This window comes from Micromys minutus (assembly GCF_963924665.1).
Source record: "Micromys minutus genome assembly, chromosome: 16".
NCBI lineage: Eukaryota > Metazoa > Chordata > Mammalia > Rodentia > Muridae > Micromys > Micromys minutus.
In genome coordinates, this window is record NC_137985.1 from 39,747,983 (window position 1) to 39,768,459 (window position 20,477).

At 45.5% G+C, this 20,477-nt stretch overlaps 1 pseudogene across 1 annotated transcript; it reads left to right on the forward strand.

Annotated features, from left to right (window-relative positions):
* The first annotated feature begins 16,564 nt into the window (after window positions 1-16,564).
* LOC308430619 (peptidyl-prolyl cis-trans isomerase A-like) lies at window positions 16,565-17,054 on the forward strand (annotated as a pseudogene). The gene has a single exon. The product of its transcript is annotated as a peptidyl-prolyl cis-trans isomerase A-like (transcript).
* Window positions 17,055-20,477: the final 3,423 nt, after the last annotated feature.

Genomic DNA, 20,477 nt, shown 5'->3' on the forward strand with positions numbered 1-20,477 from the left:
TTGCTTTTAGACATTCAGGGACAAGTTTTCTATTAAATCTCAATGAACCATCTGTTATGGCTTGGACATAAAATGACTCCAACAGGCCCATGTTTCAAAACTTGGTCACAGCTGGTGGCACTGTTTTGGAGGTAAGTCTTAATGGTCATAGCCTGGTTCAGCTTCCCATTCCCTCTCGGCTTCCTGTTCTACGTAGATGTCAATAGGTGAGTCATCTTAGCTACCCACTCCTTAGTTCCCACTGGGAACTCCACCCAGCCTCCCCTACCATGATGAACTCTAAACTGCCTCTTGTCTGATATGTGGTTGCCTTAGTGAGAAGGGTTACTTTCTCACCACTGTAATAAAATACACCCAACAAAAGCAACTTCAGGGGGAAAAGGTTTATTTTGGCCTACATTTCGAGGGCTGAGGGGGGAGGGGTACATTTTGTCACCTTGGGGAGGTTGTGACAGTAGGCAGGGAAGGCAGAATGGTTGAAGCAGAAAGCAGAGGATGGGGCTTGGATTGCAAGGCCCAGTAGTTTAGAGCGACCTCCTCCAGTGAAGCTCCACCTCTTCAAGGCTCTAGACTGAACTCCACCAGTGGCAGGGGGTGTTCAACACATGAGCCAGTGGAGGCATTTCCTGTTCAACCCACCAAAGTAACCAAAACACTTTCTTGTCACCTGTTCTCTTTCCTAGTCCTGCTGTCTTTGGATGTAGTCAACTGACTTAGCTCCTAATCCCAACTCTGCGATGAGCTTTAAGCTTCTGCTCTACTACTTCCTAGGCTGCCCTCCATTGTCTGCTTTTGAACTCATTCCCTTGCGGATGGAGTTGGCAAACACTATATAATTATATTGGAAATCACAGGTTCCTAGAGACTGGGGGATAATTATACCTAATAGGGATAAAATGAATTCCTAGTTGCCCTCTACAGGGTGGTTGACAGTTCGACCCTATATTTACCTTCTAATGATATGACAATTATCATCTGATAATTACCCTGGTACTGGTTGGCATCTGCCCAGCCATTAATTGGTTAATGGCCATTGTACCATTCAAGGAACTAAGAATATGCCTGCTCTTTAATTTCCATATCTTAGAACTCTTCAGCTCCTTGGGAGGCTCCTAAGAAACACATGGGGGAGTTGGGAGAACAGAGCTGCCTGAAAAATGATCTGAGTTCTGAGCTCTTAGCTGAGGGTCTTGGACCCAGGAAGGCAAACCTAGCCCATGGCTGGCAGCAGCAGGTAATCACATGGGAAGGAGTCCACAGAGGCAGAACAATGTTCCTCATCTCCAGCCTTATCCAAACAGAGGCCCAGAGGTGGCCATTAAAAGATACCATTTAAAAATCCTTCATCTATCCCTCAAGCATCTCTTAAACCACTTGGTTAGCCCATCCATCTCTCAGCACACACACTGGGTAGCACATAGCCAGCATCTTGCTGTGCACTGATCTTACTTTCTATGCTCCTCGCCTCGGTTCTTATTTGTTAGTACTGTCTTGGGTGGTTTCTTTGTTAGTCCAAGGATCTCCGTCTTATTTCAGAAAACAGATTAGGAACATTCCAAGAGGGTGAAGTGTGCAAACAACCTTTTGTGTCCTGCACATGACAAGTCTAGAGCAGGTGTAGGAAACATTTATTCAATGAATGGTAGTTAGTAGTTATCGAGATACAAATTTGAGGGAGAACTTTAGAGTCAGTTAGCTCTGCGTTCTCACCCCAGCTTGGTCACTAATAATGTGTGACCTTGAGCCAACTAATTACCTCCTTTTCTCTCACACAATTCCCACACCTGAAAATGGGGTTACTAACAATCAGCAGTGCTTATGAGATACACAGGAGATCCAAAATGGTTCCTGTACTGTGTATGAAACTTACATGTTAATGTACATCATGTGTACAAAAATATCTGGGAATACACTCATAGAAATGCATTCATACATGGATACATGACATATATGGGTTTATATAAGAATACATATGTACATGGATGCATAGACATTAAAGAAAATCAGAGCAAACATATTTCATCTTATATGTTTTCGAAGTAGAGGTAAGGAGGTAGAATTTCTGAGTGACCATAATAACACCCTGTGTTTAATCTTTCTGTGACCTCTGGAGAACCACTGGAAATGTTTAGACCCCAGAGAGGAGGAAGACTCTGAGGGTGTCATATGGTGCAATATTCACACATGCACTTCATTGGATCCTCATGTTGACTCTGCAAGGGAAAAGCATATTGTGGAAGACAGAATGTGCCCAGTAATGAGATGTTTCTATTTAGACTAGCTGCCATGGGGAAAATGGGGAAGAGTGTGTCCAAGAAAAGGAAGGGGCCTAGAATCTCACAGAGGCTGACAGACAGGAAAGGAAGCTCCCTGGGAATCCTATGAGAGTCCTGGGAAGGTTAGAGGCTGTCTTTTCTGTGTGGCTGGAAAATGGTGGAGGTGGGTCTTATCTGGGAGAGGATGGTCCTTTGAGATCAGCTATTTGAAGAACATTAAAGTTGGGGTACGTGTAGATTTCTCAACATTCCATATCAAAGGTTCAATTCAAAATCAACATTGAGATCACCCTGATATTTGCAGTTGGGCAAAGGTAATAAGAGCAGCTAAAAGATTTATTGGTATCTGCCATGACCAGTTTGGAATGGGACAGTCTGTGTCCCCCAGCCTGTTTGGCTTCATAACTGCCATCTTACAGCCAAGGTGGTGATAATGCTTTATCCATTTATCAATTCAATGAATATTCCCTGCAATGTTGAATGTGCCAGGAACTTTTGTAGGGGCAGGAAACTTCATAGAAATCATTCCCAAGTTGGGTAGAGAGCCATGGAACCAGTAAAATATACTTGGACATAGCTTAAGGTAACATTAAATGTTTCTTTGATGTGCCTGGATGATCAGGAGGCAGTCATGCACCCAGCTCTGGTGAGTCTTCTGCTGGCATCTGAGAAGGGAGGCACATTTAACTTCTATGTTCACAACCAGCCCATGGTCTGCCTCCTGCAGAGGGGCCTGCCTTTGCCTTTTGGACTGCATGATTCTCTAGCACACTGTGAAATATCAAAGTCTATCCTGAATGGGCATTTTGCTTCCTGCTGTTGGATTATGACCCATCCCTCCCTTGGAGGTAAGGGATTCTAGGGTCACATAATGGACCTAAAATCCTGTAGCTAGTTAAGAAAGGAAGAAAATCACAAATAAAGGATGAGGTGGGGGTTAAATTGCCTTGTGTACAAAAAGGAGGACCTGGGTTATCATCATATGGGATATCATATGACTCCTTTAGTGCCAGGGAAGGCAGAGACAGGAGAGTGGGATGTGTATATTAGGGGAGCTTACAGGCCAGACAGCCAGCTACTTGGCGAGTTCTAGACCAATGAAAAAACCCATCTCAAACCCCAACATGTACACACGTGTACCCACGAAAACACGAACATCCAGGTAAACATACACAATACAGACAAAGTTTCGTGATGAGTGTGTCGAATGGCCCCTGTTTCTTCTACCTCCGGCTCCAGAGACTTTAGGGCAGACTTATGTAAGGACACCCTGAAGTCATTCAGAGCAACAAGGGGAGCTAGGAGCTGCTGATATGCAGTGGTCTCTCAAGGCCACTAGCTCGGAGCTATCCGCTCTGATCTGCAGCCAGCCACTATTACCTGCTATTAGCTGCCCTCTATTAGTGACTATTATCACTTACCAACTATTAGGCACCATTAGGTACTATTATCATCTAGCTCCTATTATCTATTATTAGCTGCTCTTATCAACCATCTACTATTATCTACTATCAGCTTCTATTATCTTCCGCCATTACCCAGTATCTCCCATTTGTTATCTGTGATCTGCTATCAGCTACCACCTATTATCTGTGCCGTGCTACAATCTACGAGCAACTTTTTATTCTCTATCTACAGTTCCCTACCATCTCCCCACTACCATCTATTATTCAACATCCATCAGCTGCCATCCGCCTATCAGCCTTCATCTTTCTCTCTCTACCCAAGTTCGGCACAGTAATTAATAGCCATTATAAATCCCGAGCCCAGATTTTTGCTTACAGATGTCCCTCTGGGATCAGAGGCTCCTCTCTGACACCTGAGATGTGAGTTTCTGTGGGCGTCCCTTACACACTGCATGTAAGGAGGCCATAGGCCCTCCCTGCCCATTTCAGTGTCCCCAGCTCATGAAATCCTCAGACATCTGGCTGACACATCATGGTTTTGGGGGCATATTTGACAGGAAGCATCGAGGGTCCGCTCCTGGGACTCAAAGAAAGACAGCTTTAACACTTCACATTCGGTTTGTCCAATTAAAACCCGCGTGAGGTAGAATGTCTGCTCATTGGGAACCAAGATTCTGAAATCTGCCTACAGACTAGACAGATCAAGAGACTCATGTACCTGTCGCTCAGCCCTATATTCATGCCTGTGTCAGGTGTGCTCAAAACTGACATGACAGACACCCTCGAGAGGTTGCCCTGGAAGCCAGGGGAGGCAAGGAGTGCTGAATGCAGAAAGGTGAGAGGTGAGAGCCGCTCCTTGGGGGTTGGGAAAGTACACACCGGAAGGAAAGACCTCTTCCAGGAGGCCTGGATATCCTCTGACCACGGGGCACTGTCTCAGGAGGACACGGCCTTGCAGCCGTGCTGTATAGGCAAGCATGAGGCCTTGAACGAGTCATTTAACCTCAGGGAGTTCATGAGAATAGATGTAAGAGTGCCTCATGTAAAGCAGGTGGTCAAAGGAGAGGGGCAAGCAGAATGAGGCAGCCTTATGAGTGGGGAGAGCTAGCTCATCAGCTCCCAGGGTGTGAGCAGGAGAAGCCTAGATAAAGAGCCATCAAGGGCACAGCTGGAATGGTCATTAGAGAACATTCTAGAAGGGGCTTTCAAATTGCAGGTCATGACCCACTAGGGTAGTGAAATCGATTAATGAGCTGTGACCGGCCTTGAAACTAACAAACACAGAAAACAGAAATAAGATGGAAAAATAGTAGGTTGCATCCCACGGAGTAGGAATAACCTTTGTTTTATGAAAAAAAAAACATATTTACATATAAAATGGGTTATAAAAATATGGTTTTCACTGTGAGTTATGGTGAAATAAAGTTGAAAAAGCATCTATCTGGTCTAATTTTATTTATTTTTTTAACTAGGAAATCAAGACTTGAGAGAGATTCTGTGCAGGTTCAGATAGAATGTACCCATAAAAGGAGTAGGTAGTTGGGTCAGGGACAGGGTTTTCCTTGCCCTCTCTAGGGATGAGGGCATTTTGGAGCATTGAGATGGAAACTTGTTGCTGGCAGGTATTAGTGGGTCTTCTAGTGGGGTAGCTGCAGATAAAGGTGAAGGCATCTTGTGAACCAAGCTTACCTTACATGTACAGAAAGCAAACCCAACCCCATTCCCCTGATTTCACCACATGTTCATGGCCAACTTTCAGGATTCTCTGGAGTCAGACTCAGATATACCTAGATTCATACCCCACACCACCTCTCACTGATAAGGTCAGGTGTGATCCCTGAGCCTCAGTTTCTCCAACAGCAACTGCCTACTCCGTGAAGATTTTTATTTTAAAGAACTTAATGAAACCAGACTCTGTGGTGTAGGCCTACAGTCTTTCCCAGTTACTTGGGATGCCGAGGCAGGAGAATCCCAAGTTCAAGACCTGCCTGGTCTACAGAATGACTTCAGGGCCAGCTTGAAAACAGAATGAGAACCTGTCTGGAAATAATAGTAAAAAGAGGGCTGGGGGTGTAATCCACTGGAGAACCTTTGTCTGGTGTACATGGGGCTCTGGGTTGGATCCGTAGAATTAAAAGCCATGTTTTCAATAAATGCTTTTGTCACCTTCTCTCGAGTTGCCCCTCCACTGTTTCTCTGCTCACAGGCATTATCACATTAAACAGCCATCTCAGCAGCAAAGCTGGTTCCTACAGGAACAGGTCAGTGCAGGGAACAATTCACTGTTTACATTATGTAGGCAAAGAGGCTGAGTCTCTCACTAAGACAGGAATGGCATAGACCCTAGACTTAGAAGCAATAGATTCTTCCAGAAACTTCTAGGACCTCTTATCATAATTAGGGGGTATCCTTGGGTCACCCTCCAAGGGGCTTTGAGTTGGGCAGCAGCAAAGTTCTAGACTGAGGTGGTATATGCTCCTCCCCACCCCCAGCCTGGCTTGTATTAAAACCACTGACCAGGCAAATCCACTTTCTCTCCTTGTCTCCGGGACCCTAGATGGATCTGGCCAGGAGGCCCATTAATGAGAAACATGATCTAAGCCTGGAAAGGCTTTAATGCTCTAGGGGAAAATATTGTTTTTTCCACATTTTAAAAAAGTGTTTCTATTATCTCCCTCAAGATAAATTTCAGCCATTTCCTCATAGCTTCCTCTGTGAGAGAAGCATATGCATTCCCCCGGGGCGTCTTTCTTGCCTGATAACCTCATAACCAGATTGTAGACAAGTATATATCAAGACGCTTGTTACAGTACCTTCCCTCGCAGGTTTGGGGGTGGATGGGTGAGGACAACTTTCAGGCACTCAGGATTTAAGCATCTTAGGTCCTTGCTTTGGGGACAGGCTACTCCTTCACGAATGACTTCCCTGCCTGCTCATATGGTACCATTCCCTTCGAAGTGTTGCAAATGACTCCCTGCCCTTTTAGAACCAGGGCTACCTGGATTCTCTTTGAACCTATGTGGGGAAGACATAGGAGACCTGTAGGGGACAGGTTTATAGGGCCATACCTGCCTCACCAGATTTCATATGGTTTACCCTATTGCCCTTGAGACGTGTTTTATCCTCCTCATCCTCCTTGGCCTCTTCGTCCTCCTTCTTTTAAACATAGCACCTCACCTTTTCCCTCACTGGCAGTCTGAAGGCTCGGTAGACTTGACCCTTGCCCTTTTGACCAGGGTTCTCTCCTGCCATGTCTGCTCAGCACGCTGAACATGTGCAGGTAGTGTCCAGTCGGTACTCAAAGGACATGGGCTTCATTAAGTTGGGCTAAATGACTTTTCTTGAATGGATTATTAAAGACCAAGAGAACTTGTTAGCATTTAAATACAAAGAAAAAAAAAACCCTAAAACTTTAACATGAATAAATGAATGGACAAATAAATGATTAAATGAATGAATGAACAACAATAAAACCAAAAACCCCAAAGCAAACAAAGATTCTCATGAATCCTGGGCCAGCCTTGAACTCTCTGTGTAATGCAGCTGACCTTGAACTTCTGATCTGCCTTCCTGGGTGCGGGGATTACATGCACCACCAGTGCTGTAGACTGAACTTGGGGCTTTGTGCAAAGCATTCTACTATCTAACCCACATGCCCAGTCCCCAGAGAATGTTCCCACATACCTTATTTTCAGGTTGGGAAGGATGGAATTCACTGTCATATTCTTTACTTGTGCAAACTTGCTCTCCAGCCTCATCTACCTAGATAAACTCTTCCTAAAAGAGATACTCTGCTCTTTCTGGGAAGCTCTTAGTGCACATGCTCAGGGCCAAGCAGAACACACACATCCTGGGCCTGTGGGGTAACTAAGCAGGCAGAAGCACGCACTGCACACACCTCATGGCCCAACTTCCATCCCCAGAGCCCAAGTAAAAGCTGGATGGGGCAGCCTCCATCCGTAACCCTGCATGCCTACAGAGAGAAAACTGTTCGGAAGCACATGGACCAGCTAGCCTGAAGCATGGAACACAGGCCTCTAATCTCTGGCATTTGAGAGGCTGAGGCAGGAGGTGCTGGAGAGTGCAGCTCAGTGGTGGAGTACTTACCCTAGTTTCAGTTCCCAGCACTGAAAGGAAAAAGGGAAAAAGAAAGAGAGAAGACTATGGTTAAAGTGGTACAGTGATGGAACCTCAGCTATCGGATGAGGCAAAGGGCTCCTGAAGGGCCAGGGTATGGTCCTAGTGGTCTGCACTCCTGTGCCCTTAGCTGCCCTTCCCAGCTCCAGGTGACCACTAGCCCACTTCTTACCAGCTTCCAGTTGTTAATTTAAATGGCCCTTTGTGCCTGGCTTCTTTCACTTAGCATGCTTTTGAGGGTCGCCCATGCTGTATGTAGGATGTATTAATAATCGTTCTGTATTATTATTTATTATGATTTTATCTATCCACTGATGAGGCACAGTATCAGGGATGAGGCCACATTCTTTCTGTATGTGCCTCATACTGAAAGTACCAGAAAACTCAGAAGCATCTTATAAGCAATAACAAAGATATGTTGTCTGGAAAGACATGAACATTAAGGAAGGAGAAAAATTTCAGGCCTGACTCAATGCAAGAGCAGTTCCTTTCCACTTCTCGACAATCATGCAAAACACTGCTATGAATATTCATTTGCAGTCCTTTGTGTGGACACACATTTTACTCTTTTATGGGTAAATACCCAGGAATGGAATATACTCATATTTTCTGTATCTACATTTATTGTGTACTCTATATTTAACATTTTAAACTGAAGCATGGAGCTGTTTTTCGTCGGAGGTTTTGACTTCCTGACCTGGAAAATGTACGAGCTCTTCCATTTTCGAACATCCTCAAAAGCATTTCTTATTCTGTGTCATCCCCCCCAACCCCCACTCCACCCCAGTTCACTGGGACTTGAACACAAGCCTTTGCTCATGGCAGACAAGTACTCCACCACTGAGCTCTGCCCATCTCATCCCAATTAGATGGGGAGGAACTGGAGAAAGTAGATTGTAGGTGGGAGTCAGATTCATGGAGCCATTTCGGAAAAGAACTTGGCACTGTGCTAAAATGTTATGTATGGAACACATAATATATGCAAATAGAGTTTGATATACAACCCAGCAGTTCTATTCCCACGGCTACTCTGGGTTCTCTGGGTTTCCATATAAACCAGAGAGGCCTTGTTCCTGAGTTCTTTGTCAGTCGCCCACAGAGAACGATTTTGGATTCACCTGTATTGTTTGTTACCCGACCCATTCTAGGTTTCCAGGAAACAGGAGCCAATCCTTTTTAGGATAAGTCTCTGAGAAGGACCTGGAGTATCCTCAGTAGTAGGCTTGTTGCCAGGGAAGGTGAAGCTTCATCTGAGAGACAAGGAAGGACAGCTCAGGAGAACGTGGCTAAGGCTCAGACATTATCCGAGATTCCTCTTCTCCAGCCCAAACAGTGCATCTCTTCACTTTGAATTGAGCCCTGTGCTCTGAGTGGCATTCGAAGTTCTTGGGGCTGGATCCATGCACACCTCTGCTCAGCTGTTTCCTCCATGCCGCTTAGCATTCTGGGAAGTGATAGGGAAGGGTCAACTCATTTTGTGGAGAAGTAGCTGTGGTCAGAAAGCCAAACTTAACCCTAGAAGATCTTTTAGCCCATGGGTCTCTGTGCTCCAGGTGAAGGACTATTGAACAAAGGAGGTATATTTCTCTTTGGAGATACTAGACTGGGGTCTGGATGCTTCTATTTTCAAACAGGCAGGCCTGGCCTTACTCAGCACAGTGTCTCACACAGCACACTCCCTAGTCCCCTGTGGGCTGAACTTCGGGGCAACTGAAAGCCTCAGATGAGGCAAGGCTGCATCTCCAAATCTTGCTTGCAGCTATGTTTTAATCAATGGAGTGAGATCTCTGTGTTCACTTCAGAGGCACACCTGGGAAACACCTTGGGGGATTGGATGTCTCTTGGGTACTTGTATGTCTTCTGCTGAGTTCTTTACTTCCTGCCTCAACTTGCAGGAAATTGAGCTTGGAAAATAGGAGGTGGCTTTGCCCATTCTGCAAACCTAATTATTAGTTTCCCGGTACATATTGCATACCACAAGCTAAAAGGGCCTTCTCTTTGCAAATCCATATTTTCTTCTCAGGTTGTCTTCAAGTGGGGGTACTTGGAAGCCTCACTGAGAGCTTGACAAAGTAGCCTGTGTCATGGGAAGCTTGAGCTTCCTCTAAAAACTCAGGGCACATGGTAACCTTGGTGAAACCATAGTATGTATGATTCACAGTGGGGGGGGGCTATATTTTAATTGGTGGCATTGCTCAGAATAAAGACTAGCATCCTCTTGGCTCAAGATGGCGTTAGTGCTCACTGGTGACCTTCTTAACGTAGTTCACCACACACAGTACCACTGCTGGCCCACTTCCGTTCTGTATGTTCAGCAAACACCAGACTCAGAAGCATCTTAAACGTTAGAAGCCTGCAGCTGGAGAGCTTTAGAATATGCTGTTTGAGTCTTTACTGCAAGAGACCCTGGGTATGCAGGGAAGTCGGTCAAGACTAGCCTGAGTCTGGGCTTGCAGCACAGCCCTGCAGTCTTAACTACCCTGAGGTGGAGGCTGGACCATCCTAAGTTCAGGGCCTCCCAGGGCAACTGGGAGTGCTCAAGGGCAGACTTAGAAACTCTAAGACGTTATCTCCAAATAAAAATAAAGAGAGAAGACTAAGGCTGGAGGAGAAGGGTAGAGAGATTGCCGAGTTTCAGGCAGGCCAAAGTAGATTAAACCAAAACACAAGCAGTCACCACCTCCGCCACTGCCACCACCGCCAAACCAACAACTGCAAAACCCATCTGGAAAGTTTAAGAAGCACCATCCCAATGACATTTTGATGAGCGGTAAAATCCACCTGGTTGGACTGCATTTCCTCTAATCTTAGACGCCACTGGATTAGGTGTGCACCACTTTTTAAATATCCACCAAGATGGGAAAAAGGAGGACCTTCCATCGTCATCCCTGTCCTGACTCCATTCTTCAGAGATAAAGCCTGAAAAAAGTACGTCTTGGATTCCACGGGACAAGGTCTGCATCTTGAGAATTGCCTTTTAAGGTAGGAGTGATTTCATCCAGATTCCCCTAAAGTGGCTTTGTTTCTAACCTGTGGAATGTTTCTTTTGCCTTCAAAATCCATTTTCTATTTATACAAGAAAATCATAGCACACTGGAGCTGGAGGAGACATTAGCGACCATCCAGACAGCCCCCCAGATCGATTTAATTACACTTACACCTTGTTTCAGACTAAAAACGGTGTTTCCCAGCCTTAATCGCTCACTCTGTTTGCCACTCTTGGCTCTGGGTAGCTTTGGGCTGCTTCCAACCATCAAATCCACCCTCCCTGGTTGAAGACCTGCCACCAACAAGGCTATTTAAAGTCGTAACAGGTGCTCCCAGCAGCTTCCCGAATGGGAGCCGAGTAATGGGGTGGGTATTGCAACCATGTGGAATAAGCCCTCGGCCTCAGTTTGAATAGATGTGTGTCATGATTAGTCACCTGACCAAACCTTGTTCCTAAGAGTGGAGTTGTTGCAAATGGGATTCTGGGGCACCCTACAGACAGGCTCCATTCCTTACTAACAATACAAGGGGAAAACTGGACACAAGTGTAACCTAGTGTACACAATACAGCTCATAGTCTTGTCAGAGGGAAGCAGCCAGGGGTCCTTGTCATGTTTTACAGAGAGAAGGTAAGTCCTAGAGAGAGCAAGTGGCCATGCCAAGGTCACAGTAAGTTGGAATTGGGCTCAGGATAGTAAAGGTGCTAGTTTGCCTCCCTGGTTCGGCTACCAACTTTCTCTTTATCATGTTCTCTAATGTCTATGCAGCTCAAGGGCTAAGAAGATGGTTGGGTAGGAATCAGTCAGCTCACCAAGGAAGGAGGTTCAGAGTATGTTCAGTCTACACAGTATGTCTTTCTGGTTGGGCACATCTATGGCTCTGGGGGTGGGGAGCAGGGAGCACAAACCAGGCTCAAAGGACAATAAAGCTTTTGTCCTGAGGACTCTAGGCAGGTTATTTTCCATTTAATCTAATCGAGATTGTAGACTTGGTGATGAATGCTTCTGTAGGAGTGAAGGTGGGGATGGGGGAGGAGGGATCTGGCTGAGCCACTAATTTATGCAAAAATGGATTAGGGTCACTTTTAAGACTTTTGCATGTGTGTGTGTGTGTGTGTGTGTGTGTGTGTGTGTGTGTTCTGTCAGAATATAAAACCTTAGACTTTATGGCATTCTCAAACATAATCTACGCTGACTCTTATACTCTACACACGCATTCCTCCGTCTCCCAGGTACACTCATTCCCTAAGACGTCCTCATGGTATTCATGCACATGTTGTCTACTGCCCCGCTGCCTTCCCTGGGCTTCTTTCCTTTCCCATGGTCTCCTTTCCAATTGTATAGTCTCAACCCACATTCGCACCCAGATATATGCATATACATAATCATATACAACACACATTGGATGCTAGGGTGGACACCTAAGAGAGAGAATATGTGTATTTGTCTTTCTGATGCTTAGCCTAAAAAAAAAAAAAACAAAAAAAAAACTGGCTTGTTGAGTCACTTCACTTAATAAAATAGTTTCAACACACACACATTTTTATACTTTAAGAAGATTTATTTTTCACTACTTGTATGCAGATGCGTGCGTGGAGTTGCATATGTGCATTGCCTGGAGAGGCCAGGAGAGGGCAGCATACTCTGGAGCTGAATTTACAGCTAGTTATGAGCCTCCTGAAGTGGGTGCTGAGAACTGAACTCCAGTATTCTATAAGGATGGTACATGTTCTTAACCCCTGAGCCATCTCTCCATTCCCTAAACTTTCCATGACAGCCAGGAAAGGCAAAGCAAGAGAACAGATGACTGGCAGGGGCAACCAAACTTGACTCTCACCTCTTTTCCCTCCCACCTCTGTCATACACTAAGAGGAGGGGCTGGCATGCACCCCCTCTCACAGGGCTCTCGACCCTTTCTCTACCTTCCATCATTGTCATTGCTAACATTTTTCCTTAAACCTGTAAAGACATTTGTAGTGCTGTGTTGCTAGCGACTTTCCTGGTAATACTGTTGCCACTGCTGGGAGATCAGATTAGGAATAGCATCATCGTAGGATGATGGTTCTCAGAGTGTCACCCTCCAGCCACAATCTGGGAACTTGCTAAAAATGAACCTAGTGAGCTTGAAATATTAAAGGCAGGACCTAAGTCTGTTTTCACAAATTCGCTAGGTTGTTTGGATGGAAGTTTTGTGGCTATGAAACCACAGTTTAGGCCTAGCTAAACTTTAGAGTAAACTAACAAGCCTTAAAAAATACCAGTCATTTAACTGGTAACCATTTAACCTAGGAATCTCTATGCTTGCTTGAACAACTTTTAAAATCTTTCTAAGTGATTTTCAGGAACCATGGAGGCTGAAAAAGTGCTAGGTAGACAGCCTAAGGTCTTAAAACAGTCTTAGAGAAGGAAGGTTACTTGATGTCTTAGTTGGGGTTTTACTGCTGTGAACAGACACCATGACCAAGGCAACTCTTGTAAGGACAACATTTCACTGGGGCTGGCTTACAGGTTCAAACGTTCATTCCGTTATCATCAAGGCAGAAACATAGCAGAGTCTAGGCAGGCATGGTGCATGAGGAGCTGAGAGTTCTATATCTTCCCCTGAAGGCTATTAGGAGAAGACTGGTTCCTATGTGGTTAGAAGGAAGGCCTCTTTGCCCACCTCAACTGTGACATGCTTTTTCCAACAAGGCCACACCTACTCCAACAATGACCTCCTAATAGTGTCACTCCCTGGACCAAGCATATTCAAACCACCATACTTGCAGAGGTCAGAAAGTTGGTACAGGCTTTCCTTAAGCTTCAGCTTTCTCTCTGGAGTTGCTAGTGTTTGGAGCACATATGGGGCTCTGAAGCTTCTGGCTTACCCAGAGTCTTGTTCTAGCTCTCTGCCTTCATCAAACCCCTAGCCCAGGTGGAGCCTGGCCTTGATATCAGAACAGGAGCCATTCTCCCAGATTGTCTTCCTCTCTGCCTTCCTGCTTTTGGGAAGTGCTCTGAAGAAGGTGAGATGTATGGGGGATATTACTCCCCTTCCTGTCATTCCTAAGTTGTAGAAAAACTAGTGTCTTTATTCAGGTCAGCCTGGGAAACCTTTGCCATTTCTTCTTGAGGTGAGAGACTGTTCTCCTCGGATGTAGCTTGTTCCTGCCTTCAGGGACGTTCAGGTTTCTCCCTGTGTAATGTCACACTCTTGCCTAGTGTCACAACCAAGCAGAATTATAGTAAAAAGAGCAGAATAGGGGAATGACTCAGTTGTACCCAGAAGAAGACTCAGTTGGTCACTTGGGATCAGCCCCCCAAGTCAAGGTGAGTCCTCTAAACTAAGATGAGCCCTCCCAGACCAAAGGGAGCCCCCCAAATAAAACTGGTTTTGTTCAGACGAAAGTAAGTTAGAACGTTGTTGGGCACCACCCCCCATGACAGATAATTAGGAATCTTAATTAACTTGAACTTTGTCTAAAAGTAAAATAGGTTCCCTAGGGTTATGTGGGAAGTAGAATGGTGGCTTGTGGCATGGGAAATGACAAGGGAATGTCAACACGGAACTGAACATTTGCATGGGTCACAGTGTCAAATGAGCCAGTTACGTGTGGCCTATCAGGTCATGTCTGGGTCCAGACCAAACCCGTGACACGTGTCTGCTGCAGGCCAGGTCACGGAGAGGGGAGGTAGATTCTAGGTCCATCCACCTGCCCTTCAGGCCTATTTGGTACTTGTGCCATTAAAGCAGCTGGCTTCCTGGCACCTGCTGCCTGGCAGATGGGCCCTGACCTTTGTTAGGTAAACAAGACCCCCTGCCCCTTCCACTTTCCTTCTCCTGCTGCCAGTGAGATCTATTTTTTGACAGGCTTGGGCCCAGGAGACTGCAGAGTTGATGGTGGGGGCTAAAGAGCTGGCACCTGCTGAACTGGGGGTGGGAGGCAGATGGAGCTTAAAAACATGGCCTTTCACCCCAGCCAGATTTGGTCTGTCCACAGGAGCCAGAGAGTTCCTCCCCAGCCATCCAAGAAACTCTGAGGATGTTATGGGGTGGCTGAGGCTGGCAGGAGAGAAGCAAGCTGAGACAGATCATGTCTTCAGCCACATGCTTGGTTGTGTCACTGTGAGAAATTGGAGCAGATGCTCTGCTGGGAGGATCCAGGGGCATGCAGCAGGGCCAGGCCCAGTCCCCATTTAGCCTGATGGATGGCCCCTTTGCTGCTAATGTGGTTGGGGCCCGCAGTGGCCTGGGGAGTTGAGTGTGCTGAGAGTGGCCGCCAATACAGGGTTTGCTGTAATCACATTTGCCTGTTCACAGAAGACAGGGTGCACAGTATCCACCCAGAAGCCCAGAGGACATTAGTTAAAGTCATATATATATATATAGCTTTTTTTAACCTTATTATTATGATTATTTTAAACAATCAGTTTACTGCCCAGGGCACACACAAATAGAACAGCTCTGAGGCTGCAATATGGAAGAATGCCCAGGCACCTTGAATTTGGAGGTGTGGTGATATGGGAGGGGGTGTGAGAGAGGGTGTGGGGAGGAGAGCCGCTCTGCAGGTGGAAGAAACACCTGTTTCGTTTCATGCATGTGAGTGTGATCCCAGGAGATGGAGACAGGCGATCAGGAGTTCAGACTCATCTTCGGCTACCAAGCAAGTTCCAGTCCAGCCTGGGCTAGTTAAAAAGCAAACAAAACAAAAGCCTCCCACCAAGTGTGATCTGGATCAGGGTTCCCAGTCGCTTCACACCAGGTTTCTTTATTATCACTCTGAATTATCAATGTCAGCTAGGGGAAGCAGATCTCTACTTTCATATCATATTTCCTTGGTTTTACCTCCTGTCCATTTTCTGTTTAGGATCTCTTTTAGGATAGCACACATGCCATTTCCTATCATATTCTCTGTTTATTTTTCTTTTAAATTAAGAAAGTTCCATAAACCTCAAAACCCACCCATTTGAAACACTAAATCAAAGGACTTTGAGAATATTTGTGACTGTGTAACCATCACAGCCGACTTGCTCAGCTCCTGCTCCCCAGCCCCTGGCAACCACTAATCTATTCTGTCTCTATGGATTTGCCTCTTCTGGACATTTCATATAAATGGAATTGTACAAGATGTGGCCTCCTCTGTCTAGCTGGGTTGCCATTCTTCTACATGCTTTAATAACTTTGGCTCCCCTCTATAGAAGAGAGAGTTCTATAGAAAACATGCACAAGACAGAGCAGTGGAGTTCTGAGTCTCTTTTGTTGTTTCTGTTTGTGTTTTGAAGCAGGACCTCATGATGTAGCACTGGCTGGCTTGGGACTGGTTTATGTGATGGCTGTTCTTGGTTGTCAAGTCCCTACCTCTGAAATTACCTGAAACCCAAGTTGTTTAGTGAAGAAAATCTGTGAAGGACTTTTCTCTCTTGGAACATTCCAGGTAGGAAGACTCACCTTAAATCTGGGCCACACCCTTTAGTATCAGCCTATATGAGAACATGAGAGGAGGAAACTTCTGTTTCTTACCTGCTTGCTCTTGATGATAAGTTAATTTCTTTATTGGTATTAGAGCTTGTTTTTTCAAATATCAGTCATGTACTAAAGACCAGCTGAGACATCTAGCCTTGGAGACCGAACAACTGCTGAATTCTTAGACTTCTGTTGGGAGACAGTGATTGTTGGGATGGCCAGACCACAGTCTATAAACTATTCTAATAAATCCCATAAATAAAGACATTCTGGCTTTGCAGATGCCGCTGTCGCTTTTTGTCTCTTGCTGCAGACATGGTCAACCCCACTGTGTTCTTTGACATCATGGCGAATGGCCAGCCCTTGGGCCATGTCTCCTTCAAGCTGTTTGCAGACAAAGTTCCAAAGACAGCAGAAAACTTTCGTGCTCTGAGCACTGGAGAGAAAGGATTTGGCTGTAAGGGTTCCTCCTTTCACAGAATTATTCCAGGATTCACGTGCCAGGGTGGGGACTTCACACCCCATAATGGCACTGGTGGCAGGTCTATCCATGGAGAGGAATTTGAGGATGAGAACTTCATCCTGAAGCACACAGGTCCCGGCATCTTGTCCATGGCAAATGCTGGACCAAACACAATGGTTCCCAGTTTTTATCTGCACTGCCAAGACTGACTGGCTGGAGGGCTGCATGTGGTCTCTGGGAAGGTGAGAGAAGGCATGAGCATGTGGAAGCCATGGAGCGTTTGGGTCCAGGAAGGGCAAGACCAGCAAGAGGATCACCATTTCCGACTCTGGACAACTCTAATTTCTTCTGACTTGCGGGCATTTTACCCATCAAACCATTCCTTCTGTAGCTCAGGAGAGCACTCCCACCCCATCTGCTCCCAATACCCTGTCATCTCTGCTCTCACTGAAGTTCTTTGGGTTCCGTATTTTCCTCATTCCCCTTCAAGTCTAGCTGGATTGCAAAGTTAAGTTTATGATTATGAAGAAAAACTAAATAAGAAAAAAAAACATTTTATCAGTTCTGTTCCCCTAGAGAATTCTGACTAATACAGTAGTAGGCTTGCCTTAAACTCACAGAAATCCTCCTGCCTCTGCTTCCCAGATACTGGCTGGCATGTGCCGCCTATCTAGTTCAACATTGGAATGCTGAGCCAAAGCCACTTGTTCAGGGGGAAAAAAACCTGAGCATTTCTGCCACTGGTCTTTCAAAACAGTCCTGCATCCAACACTCACCTACTGTTCTCTAAGGTGTAAATAGGGTGTAGTGGTTCATGTGTGTCATTAGGTGGAGGCAGGAGGATTATAAGTTTGGAGGATCTGGGGATACAAAAGAGAACCAACCCGCTATCCCAATGCTTCTCAGCTCATTAGCATCTAACCTCCTCTGGCCTTTACTTCCCTCCAGTGTGGACTGTACTAGCCACGGTGAGGAACTCTTTCTCCATGGTGTGCTCAGAACATCCGACTCTATGTTTGTATACGGGTGCTGGTGTATGTGTGTGTGTATGCATGCATGTGGTGTGGATGTGAGGTTGAATTTCGACGTGCTAAGTAGAGATGCTTACAGTGCCTCTGAGGCTCCCTTTGACCCGCCTGAGCTCATCCTTTATCTTTGACACTGGCTTCCACACATTCCGCACCTCCAGGCAGGCTTGCTCACCACCCACCCAGGGCCTTCCCATTTGCTGTTCTGATGTGCCTGTGGCATTCTGGAGGTCTTTGTTTTCATCCTGCCTGGACAGTGCTTCCCTCAGAAATCTGCATGGTTTACTCCCTCCACGTCTTCATACCTTTATGAAATGTTATCTCAAAGATGGGGTCCTGATGACCCCATTTACAGAAGCAACCGTTAGGCCCTGTTCTGCTTTGTTTATGTCTGCTGCTATTGGCACCACTGGATACAGACACATAGTGTTTCATTTTCCTCTCCTCCCACCAGAGCACACACTCTACTCAGGGAAGGTATCTCTTATACTTAGGGCTATACCCTCCATACTCAGAAAACTGTCTGACCCTTGCTACTCATCCGATAAATAATGGCGTTGTGAATTACTCCCTCTCCACTCTCCATCTTTTATCTCCTCTAATGAGAAATTCCCCAAGAGTTAGCTTTTAGAATACTCATGAATGGTTCAAGATGGAAGCTGGCTCTGCAGTTTCCCCAAGAGACAGAATTAGCTTCAGGTGATGGAGAGGTAGAAACTTCAGAAAGACAAACGCTGTCATTCATTCCTCCTTTGCTAGTTCATTCATTCATTCTTGAGGGAGTTAGTCTTGGTTAAGTAAGCGCTGTGTCAGATTGCTAAAATAATATTAAAATGATTTGTTTATGCATTTGGATAAGAACTACTTCTCCCTTTTAATCTGCTGCTTTCCCGGCAATGGCTGCCTTTGACTTATCTGTACCCTAGGGTGAAGATGAAGGATGTGATTCCTGTCCACCTCTGACTTTCACAGTGTGCTGTAAGGCACTGACCTTGAATAACCTCTGGCCTTGAGTCCACTTTAAAGGTAACATTAAACTTCGGATCCTCTTGCACCTACTGCCCAAGAGCTGAGGTTACAGGTGTGTACTACCAACACCTCGATCCTGCAGGTCTGAGGTTGAACGTGGACTTTGTGCATGCTAGGCAACATTCTATAAACTGAGCTACACCCCCAGCTCCACAAATAGCCTTTCGATTATAATCTATAACAGGCTTTGAAGGAAAAGTAGAAAATGCTGCAAGAAGCTGGTAACTAGGGAAATAGATCCCCTTTGGGGGTTCAGGAAGAGGAGGAAGCATCTCTCAGGCAGTGCTGTCCAGGGTCAACATCTCTCGGTTTGTCCGGGTTTCCTTTGATCAGAGGATAGAGTATCAGGTCCTTATTTTAAACGTCTAGGAATTTGGTTAACTTTCCTGGTCAGCTATGACAAAAGTTGTCTCGCTTCCTCTCTTGTTAGTGAACGGGTTCTATTAGTACTGCTGTGGATCCAAATACCCACCTTTAACTCTTCACTGTCTCATTCTAATTGATGTAGGACCCAAGGCTAGTTTGGGTGTGTGGGGTATTGGAGAGACTTATGAATGGCGTCCTCTGGTAATATTGGCCCCTCTTCTTTGTGTTGCTGGTTAATTCACTGTGGAGCACTCCAACTTAATCTCATCTAGAGTAGGCATGATCTATGCTCTGGATTAGGCAGGAATTGTCACCCAGACTTTATGGAGCATGAATTAACTCTCGGATGGGGTGAGACACTAGGACCCATAAACATAATCTTCTGATTAAAAATAAAATTCCTTGAGTGTATTTATTTATGTGCTGGTTGGTTATTATCAAAATGCCAGGCATGTAACAAATCTACTTCAGACTCAGTGGCTGAAACTGATAATCATTTGTTGTTGCATCTCTGCAAGTCAGCTGCGAAGGGGTTCATCCAGAGTGAGTTTAGGCCTTGCTTTCATATCTCTCATCACGTCTGTGGCTATCAAGCATAGCCGTGGTACTTTAAATAAAGATGCTCCCCTCCCCACAGTTACCAGGGAGTGGCACTATTTGAAAAGATTGCAAGAATTGGAAGGTGTGACATTGTTGGAGAAAGTGTGTCTTGGAGTGGGACTTTGAGGTTTCAAAAGCCTGTGACAAGCCCAGTGTCTCTCTCTCTGTTTCTCTGTCTCTCTGTCTGTCTATCTGTCTCTCCCTTCTTCCCTTCCTCTCTCCCTTCCTTCCTCCTTCCCTTCCTCCCTCCCTCCCTCTCCCCCTCTGCCTAGGAATCAGGATATAGCTCTGCTCTAGCTCCATTCACGCCACCTTGCTCTTTGGCGTAATCATAATGGACCAAACCCCTGACACCTCAATCAAGCCAATCAAATGCTTTCTTTTATAAAAGTTACATTGGTCATGGTGCCTCTTCATAGCATAGAACAGTGACTAAGATAATGGCTCTACCTAAGACTGTTTCTGGTAGCAATGCTCCAAGTAGCTCTGCTTTTCCTCTTGGTACCATGAGGGAATCTATACTATTTTATTTTTCATTATGAAGCAAGAGGTGGAAGACACCGTAAGAGTTATGTTTAAAACTGCCCTATCATTACATCTGTCTCATTACCTGTCCAAAGAAACCTACATATGTAAACCCAGAATCAAAGGAAAGGAGTAATTGAGAGAAACATGGAAAAGGGTGTGTGGGTTCAGGGAAGAGCAAAAGGCAGAGACAAAAAGAAAATCCAACCTACCCTGT